Here is a 9,422-nt window from a genome sequence, read left to right on the forward strand (position 1 = left end):
GCTTATCCCTTTTGTGCCTCCTTTTCTCCTTCTCTGCTTCTTGCCGTTTAGCAAGGGCACAAACTCTTCATACCCAAAATACCTTTTCATTTGTTGGTACAGCAACTAAAAAAACAAGTCTCACTTGTCTTTTTCTTTTTTTCCGCCCCCTCCAGAATAACTAGCAYTCAAAGGTTAGGTGATTGACTGCAGAAAACCACAGGCTACCTGTCTTTCACCTCCAGACAYCCTAAATCCAATGCAAATGAGGGACAGATATATTTGTTTATCTGCACAAGTAAGGACTTTAAATTCAAGGAAAGTGTCAGTCATTCAGATAATACACAACCACTGTGCAGAATTATGTGCTGGGCTGCTGCCATTACTCTTTTACTCTTCTGCAATATGCAGAAACTTTGAATTTAATGAGCGTCATAATTATTTTATTCTCAAGAATCCTCACTTTTTGATAATGTCATTATTTGAAATGGCAATTTTTACACAATTTCCCTAGTCAACAYGTCAATTTTCTGAAAGATGTATCTAAATATCAGGAGATACCCTGGTAATATCAGGAGGAGCAGAAGTTGATTTATCTTAAGGACTTTGCACCTTAAATAGCCAGTAAAATATTAAACATCCCTATCAATAACAGGTGGACCATCCATAGTATAAGCTTCCCTGTAACTCGAGTTCTTAGAAATAAAATGCCATCTTCCTGAAAAGGTGTCAAGAATTTCATTTTGTCCTTTTCACAGCAGGTACTATCAATCCATCTTAATGTCTATTGGAGAGAAAATAATTGTCTTTTCTTTTGGCGATGGTATTTCATTACATGCAGTGGGATAAATAGCTGCAGTTCAAAGCAAAACAAGATGAAAATGTGCCTTTATTTTTTTTCCCCTGAGATTTCTTTTCTTCTTTGTGTTTAATTTAATGATAAAAAATATAATTAAATTAATCTTGATTTTGCTTTAAATGCTCCTCTTAAAGTGAAAGCAGAGAAACGATTTCAGTTTTCAAAGTTGTTATATCCCAATTGATCTYCCACACATTGGCATTATTATCTGATTGCGAAGATAAATGCCTTTATCAAAACCGAGAGCCATCTGTCTCAATTCTATGTAATTTCATTACATATTCATCATTTATCTACTCTGGCTATGTGACACGGGACCCTACCGACTAGCAATTCTACGCTTRTTATCACTTCACACTGCGTGTGCGGATGGACACGAGCCTGTCGACTTCCATTAATCTACTTTGGATGTAAAAATCATCATCCTGGGATAAGCCTGAGAGCTTCTGAATCATCAGGCAGGCATCAGTAAATAGAGAGGCACTCACGTTTTTATAAGGAAGCCTGCAGCGTTTATTCCTGCTGGTCTTTCACCACCTGCGGGGTTGATGTCACCCTGAAGATGCATCAGGCGAATGGAAGGATAAATGTGGGCAGGGCTGCACACCTCTATAGGCAGACTTATTTTCCAAAGGTTATTGAACGTGGAGATGCAGAGGAGTTAACACATGTAAGTGGAGGTTTGCTCGCTTGGGGAAAGTCACAGTGGCTGGAAGCACTGGTGTAATTAAAGAACAAGGGTTAGTACTGGCCTATTCCAAATGTACTTGACTCCGGTTTAATGATTTCAAATTGCTGATTTGCTTCAGAAAAAGCAAATCATGGAAAAATCACCTACTTTGAAGTGCTTGACAGCATGACTGGCCATATTCCTGACCTCTCTCTTCCCATAATGTGACCATCCCTTTTGCTCATGGGAGAGGCTTCAACATGGGCATGACAAAGTGGCTTCATTATTCATATGCAACCTCGCTCTGCTTTTGAAAACGAGATAAGGCAATGGCATCTCCTGAACAGGATTATTTGTCTACTTCAAATGGGTTTTCTTGGACTGTGATGGATGCCACACAGCGATCTCCTGGTGTGAACGCTCTAGCAAACAAGTCACCAGGCAAGAGYACAAGCTTAAACTTAAGGCTATTGAGAAATACTTAAAGAAATGCAGTTTGGTTTGGTGAACAGGAATATTCACCCTGGAAATCCCATTTTAGACTCATATCTGGAAACACAAAGATCGGCTACGATTTGTCTGTCCAAAGGATATATAACAAAACGTTTCAAGGTGCACATTATGCACATTTGAAATTTGTGCAGCATTTATAAGGAGGTTAAGAGACGGGATTTTGCCTTCGATGGCCAACAATCAAGTCTCTGCTTTTGAGAAACAAACTTTTCATTGCTGCTTCCCTACCATTTAAAGCGGGGTGAGAGCAATTGCCTTCATTTGCAATGAAATTTGTGGACAAAAAGTGCTGTATCACCCAGGCATGCCCATATCCATCAGCCTAGCCGTGCAGGTACTGATGAGCTCCCAAGCAAGACAAAGAAAAAGGGCCAAGCATGAGGGCTGGCCGCAGTACTTGAACACAAGTACTTGAACACAACCATTATGTTGTCTGGATAACTAAATTCTAAATTCCAGCCCCCCCCCCCTTTTTTTTTTCCTGTAAAAGGAAATTATTCCTTTATGTATTTTTACCTGCCTCATACCACTCTACCAAATGACACTTCTTTACCCCAATTATTTRGCTATATTTTCCTGGCTGACCCACTTATACTGTGCTTTTCGGAGGTGCTGCCTTTACTGAATTTAACAGAAATGAAAACAACAGGACATATTTTAGCAATTAGAATATTTAAGTCGAAGATTTGGTTCACTCGTGCCCGTGAATGCACATACCCCTTTTTTCTAAATCACAGCCTCTGGCAATGCTGCTGTTCCTACAGTGTGCGGGTACATGCAGGTCCCAGTTAGGAAGGCAATGGTGCTGAGCACTGTCAGAAAGCTGGTCACTGGTAACTGCTACCTCTCACCTTTCATTACAATCCTAAGATTTCGTTTACCTCTTTGCCGAGCTTTCCTGTTAGCTCTGATAATTATAGTGAATACTTCCTAAAAATTAAGCTACCTACACAAATCTGTCCCCCAAAATAAGTACTGGAAGCAAATTATAACATCTCCCTGTCATTTCAGGGATATCTGTATTGTCACTAGATTTATGTTCTAATGCTACATTATTACCTATTACCATAGTTGTTAAAACCTTACTTTCCATGCTAATGAAAATGATGAAAGACAGGGGTTTTGACATAAATACTGTAATAAGAACCATATTAATGTGACAGACGATTGCTCCTTTGTGACAGACTATGAAAAGCTGTGCAAGAGGTACAGGAGGATCATTTACATGTCTGCTCATCTATCTCTCCCTGCAGGGAAGCGCAGCATTCATGTTCAAGACTGGGGAGGGCTGAAGGATCAAAAATAAGATCACAGAGAGGCACAGACAGGCACCCTAGGGAGAAACACTTGCCGAGGTGCTGCTCTCTCAAGCACCTAGAAGCACAAAAATGTTAATTATATGACCTAAGAACAGAATGGTTGAGGTTGGAAGGGACCTCTGGACATCATCTTGTCCAACCTCCCTGCACAAGCAGAGTTACCTACTACCCTACAAGCAGTGCATGTTGCACAGGACCATGTCCCGGTGGGTTTTGAACATYTGCAGAGAAGGAGACTCCGCAACCTCTCTGGGAAAACTGTTCCAGCGCTCTGCCATCCTCTAAATGGGATTTGTGCTCCTAATGCCTAGAGCACGACTTGGCAGCCTCTGTCAAATCCTGTGATTCTGTGATATAATCTACAATCTATCATCTGACTTATTCCAAAGTTAAGTAAGAAAAATAGCAAATATAAAAATACTKACTCTTTACTACCAAAATAACTAGCGTTACAGCAGCATTTCAAGAGTTCTTTCACCTTGCAAAGAGAAMGGAGTGAAAGAAAAGAGCAAACACATATATAATTCATAAAATCCTGATTTACTGCTTGCATTTGGAATAGATTGGTTCCCCATTTTTAAAAACATACACCTATTATCTGTTAGAGGGACTTTCTGGAGGTTTTCCATTCTCTGCAGTCTTTCTTTTGCCCCCTTGTCCCTATTTTCGATTGCCTTTCTGCAAAGCTACAGTCACACGAGCAAACTTTCTAAAGATCTGTTGCATTCATTTCTTTGCTCTTGGGCCTTTCTCGAAAAAGTCACTAGAACTGGATTATAATTGATCTTCAAAGATGAATTTATTATTTTCCTCAGTAGGTGAGAAAATCAACTAACAAAGAACTTCTCTCTCATCAGCTTCTTATCCTTGCAGTACCAAATGAAGTGAAATTTCCCCGGGCGCCAGTGGCATCACCTTTGCTCTGCAGTTTAGCACTTTATTTTCCTTTAGCAGCAGTTCAGAAGTTCACTAAACTAGAACTCACGCCTTCTGTTTGTGACAAACGTTTGTGCTACAGTGGGAAGTTAAAGAAGTTAAATAATTACAGCATGCAGCAGCCCATAAAATTAATCACTAGCTTGAAACAGCAGCATACAAAATCTCCAAGTGCCCTTTTATTTGTGCACCATGTGGCTGGTTAAACTTGAGATCTAGGCTTTGCTCTTCTTCATCCGCTTTCATTGACCATGGTTGTGTCCTTAAGCTTTTTCTGCAGGCTACAAGGTTCAGGTAGGCACCAACCACAGAGCAAAACAGGAATGGAAATGGAACCAAGAGAAGGGTCACCCAGGGTCACCCAGAAAATTTTAATACATAGGTTGTCAAATTTCTACTTGCAGTGCTTACTCCAGAAAGCTGCATGTCTTGCAAAGGAAGTCACATTGCCTATCTTAAATACATTTATAATGAGCCAAGGGCACCTCTGTTCCTACTCTTTTCCTGGGTACAGAGCACAGTGTTTTCATGCCACATATTTGCCTTCATGCCACATATTTGCCTTCACCACAGGACGCTGAAAAGCCATTGACAAAGCCATGAAGGAAGGAGCTTTGCATCACTACAGGGTTAGTTTGGGACTCACGACTCTCGTGCGCCGGGGAACTAAGCCCTGACAATGATTTATTCGTCAGTGCATACGCTGACAGCCAAATCAGCCAGAGAGCAAATAAGAAATAAAAGGGCAGAGGGAAAATATTTGAGTTTGAAATTGTTCTGAAATTTTCTAATAAAAAAGAATCAATTACGAGACAAAAAGAAGTGTTGTGCAGTGTCTAAGGCGATGCACGCCGGCCTGCAGCGAGGAGCAAAGCCATTTATCTTCAAGGCAGCGATCACCGACAAAACCAGGAGCGCAGGCTTTGCCTTTTATTGGAAAATCCTAGGCAAATGGGGTTGCTAATTTCATCGTGCCACTTGCAAGAAAGCATTTCAGTTATTGGTGCTGTAGTTTTGCAGCACCCGTTTTTCAAACAGCTTTCAACGTTTGCTTTTTAGAAAAATTGCTGTGTCCTAAGATTAGAGGCAACAGAAATGCTCCAAAGTCATAATAAAGCAGCGGAGAGGAGCAATGCTGCTTGTGGAAGGACAACAACCTCAGCTGATTAAAGCTTGACTTCTCCTTCTCAAGCGTTTAGCAAAGCACTTGCTCAATTTTCAAGCACTGGGAGATAGCAGCCTTTTTTTCCCAGGTCTGCATTAACCAAATGCTCCTTTGGACACAGACCTGACACTCGTTACAGCGTGGAAAGGCACAAAAGCCACATGAACATACCTTAGGTTGCAGATCTGGTCTCCAAATGGCTCTGCAATGTTTTCCACTGCAAACAGTGGAATGCTCCATTCAGCAACAGGGCAAAGGGATGGTTTTGCTCCACTTCACCATCAATTTGTTTTTTGAACAAAATATATCATCAACATAATTTTAGTTTTTGAAAACTAATAATAGTTACCAGCAGCTTGACACTCGGCCATTCTAAGAAGGAAAAAAAAACCTGTCTTCAGCACTTTAGTCTTGAGACATTTATAATGGGTAACTCAAAACAGCACTTGCTGTTGTGCTAACTGGAAAAAGAAAATTATATTTCTCATTATCAGACGTTTTTAAACTTATGTAGTTGAACAGCAAGAGAGGTTGGTTCTCTGTCTATCCTGCCAAAACACAGGAGATAAAGGCAGCCACCACTTACACATGAATCTTGCAAAATTTGTCCTGAGAGGTGGTCATATAAAAGTGTGATCTTACTCAACAGAATAGCTTTGCTTGTGTATTCAGACCCATTTGCTTATTTTCTTATGAAAAAAACCCAAACAAAATGAAATAAAACACACTTTTGATCTGCATTTTCTGACATCTACTGGAGCAGTTCTCCTAGAATGAACTGAAGCCCATTCTGTCCTGACCCTCATGAATTATTTTTCTGTCCCTACTTGTGTGGTCATTCTAAGCATTTACAAATTATAAGGTAGGCCATGCAATTAGGAAATCTCCCATAGGATATGCTTTCTGGATACTTCCAAAAGCACGGGATATTAAAGGCAGTGGGAATGCAAGGTGTATTGTAAGCATCTCTTCCAGGATAGGGACTGCTTTGTTGCAGAAAGATAAAACCAGAGGAGAAAAGTACTGCAGGAATCATGATAAATTCCCAAGAGACAGGAAAGCTGCATGTGGAGCAGACCCAAAGACGCTCCGACCTGCTCCACTGAAATGCAAGGTCCAAGCTCAGCAGCCCAGGCCATGGCTCCAGCGGTGCACAAAGAAGCTGCAGCACCTCTTTGGCTTTCCTTACCTTTCAAGCAGGCTTTGAACATCTCCTTCCTGCCATGAGCAATTCCGGCAAGGGGAGAAATACAAGCGGGAAGGCTTCCAGCCTCCTCGCTTTGCAAACAACTGTGGGGAAATCTACTGAAGGCACCACAGGTGGGAGCTTACCCTTCATAGCAGGCACTGCTGTGCATGCAGATACTGTAAAAATACCTCTTTTTATTTATTTATTTTTGATGTGAAAGCTGTTTATGCAAAAGCTAAAGTGACTGTGTCTATATCCAGGTCACAGCAGAATAAAGCTTGCGACTAAACCAGAAGTGTTGAGCCGCCTTTCCACTCATATTTATGAACTTCGGCGCGCAAATGGAGCTGCGAGTGATTTCAGCAGATGTGATGTTGATGGGACTCTGCTCTGTCTCAAATATCACCTCGTGCTATCACAAACCAGGCTGCAGAACCCACCTTCACCAAGCTCCTTCAGCATCCTTGTGCTTAGCATGGGAGATATGCAGGTCTCCTGTCACATTTGGGTTTTTTTTTTTCTTTAAATAGCCCATTGTTTATAACACACACACACAAAGCCTCAGAGACACAAAGCTTTAAAAAGCTAAAYATGAAATCACTTCTGCCTAAAGGATCAATGAGCAATCTGTGATTTCAACCATCCTAACATAAAACCATGAAAACGTGCGCTCCCACTGGGTAGAAATATGGAAACGCCCCATTTAGTGGTGACATAACGGTATTATCTCAAGACAGAAGTGAGCTTTCACACGACACCTCAGCATTTTAATTAAAATAAGCCTAGTTACTTCTGTGACTTTTACGTTACGTGGCACCTAACATTCACAAGAGGCAATCAGACCATCCAGTGCTCATAGTACAGAAATACATGGCATGAGCTCTCCCTGGTCTGGTGAAACTAGGCTTCTAACCAAAAAACAGAGAATGCCCCCCATAAAATAGTGAATGTTCAAGAGTTTTTTAGCTGGACACTGCACTATTGCAAAATTACAGCCACTAGATCAGAGCACCCAGCGCAAATATGGCCCTCTTTATGCTAGTCTKTATTCAAATATGGACCTTTAATGCTAGTAAAACCCATAATAACAACTACATCACAGAGGGCTGTCTCACAAATGTGCTGCCAATTAACTGGGTGGAAATAAATAGAAAGCAAGCTCCACGAAGACTCAGAATATTGAAGCCTCTGAAAAATTATCTGTTCTATCRAATACCGCAATGTCCCAGATGAAATTCTGCAAGAACTGTGCTTGTAAACCCTTATTATGGTAAGGTCCACATGCCTTCTCYATCTTAACATGCAACTAATTTAATGGGAAATGTTAATTAAATTAAAGAACACAAGAAAATTCCCCTAGGCTAATAAGAGTTCCGATTAGAGTGCCGTGCTAAGCCTAAACCAGACTTAGCAGACTGTAGGGCACAAGAGGGCCAAATCTTCTGGTCTATTTTTAAACTGTTACGGAGTATTGGCAATTACAAGTGGGAAGTGTTAAATGTGCTCATGCCAGGTTCACACAGGGAATCTCATCAAGTCCTAATTAAAGGGCTCCCACTGTGTCCTAATTAAAGGGCTCAGCTTTAGGAAAACACCAAGCCAAACTGCCAACATCTGGTTTCAGATTTTGGGAGCTGGGGCAGTAAGAACTGAAGGCTGGGCTTGACATTGAGAACAAAAAAACAGACTCAAATCAAGGTCCATTGCTTACCTAACGCTCAGGTCTAACTCTTCTTACTGAAAGGGAGGACATGCTACCTGAACATTAGAGGTAAAATTGCCCAATAAAAGGAAAATGTGAAATTATTTGGAAGGGACAGGCCAAGATACAAAAGCAAAAGGAGCTTTTAAAATACACAGAAAAAAAAACCAAACCAAACCAAAACAAAAAAGCAAATTATAACCAAAACGAAGCATAAGAAAACCAATAATGAACATAAAGCTTAGAGAGAAGACTGGGCAAAAGAGAGAGGATCTGGGCAAAAATTCATGTAAGGCCACAGGACTTTACTTGGGTCAAGAAGGAAAGATTTCTCTGGTTTAAGTGGCTCCACTGACAACTCCAATATTTTTGCAGGAAGTTTCTGTGAATTCCATGCAAACAATATCTCATCCTATTTTCACCTTGTGATACYTGAAAGTCACTCGTGAGCCACTAATTTCTGGAACAATTCCATTGAAATGAAGGAAGCCAAGCCACTTCTTGCCCTGGGCTAGGATCATACCTGCTAGTCCTTGGATTTTCTAAATACTTCAGCACCAACATGACCAAGGTTTTCATGTAACAATCTCGGGCAAGGCGGGAGGGTGGCAGGATGAGAAAAATGCTTATTTGATGACACTAAAACTTTTCATAAAGTCAAATGAGCTTGCTAAATTGCTTAGGTTCATTTATACTTTATATTCTCATATTTTTTTTTAACTTTTTGATAGAGTACGTAAACATACTGAAAATCTAACTAACTTTTTTTAACCACATAGATAATACATTCAACTCAAAAATTCCTCACAGCTTTGTATGTCAGTGAAAAACTTTGAATTTTAGAACTATACAAACTGGAAAACTATGCCGAGCAAAATTAGCATTTTCGAATCCCATGGTCTTACGAGGGTAATCGCTCCCCACGTCTTTCACCAAAATTCTGCTTTCTCCGGCATTTCAGAAGCACTCATAAATCATCACTACATCAAACAAAACCCCCGCTGCACTAAAAGCAAGCATGATAAAGAGCATTTTAATGAGACAGACAATTATGCTGTACTGTACAATGCCTGAATGGCTTCTTTTGATT

This window comes from Nothoprocta perdicaria, unplaced genomic scaffold (genome assembly GCF_003342845.1).
Source record: "Nothoprocta perdicaria isolate Ctin4 unplaced genomic scaffold, notPer1 scaffold_178, whole genome shotgun sequence".
In the NCBI taxonomy this organism is placed as follows: domain Eukaryota; kingdom Metazoa; phylum Chordata; class Aves; order Tinamiformes; family Tinamidae; genus Nothoprocta; species Nothoprocta perdicaria.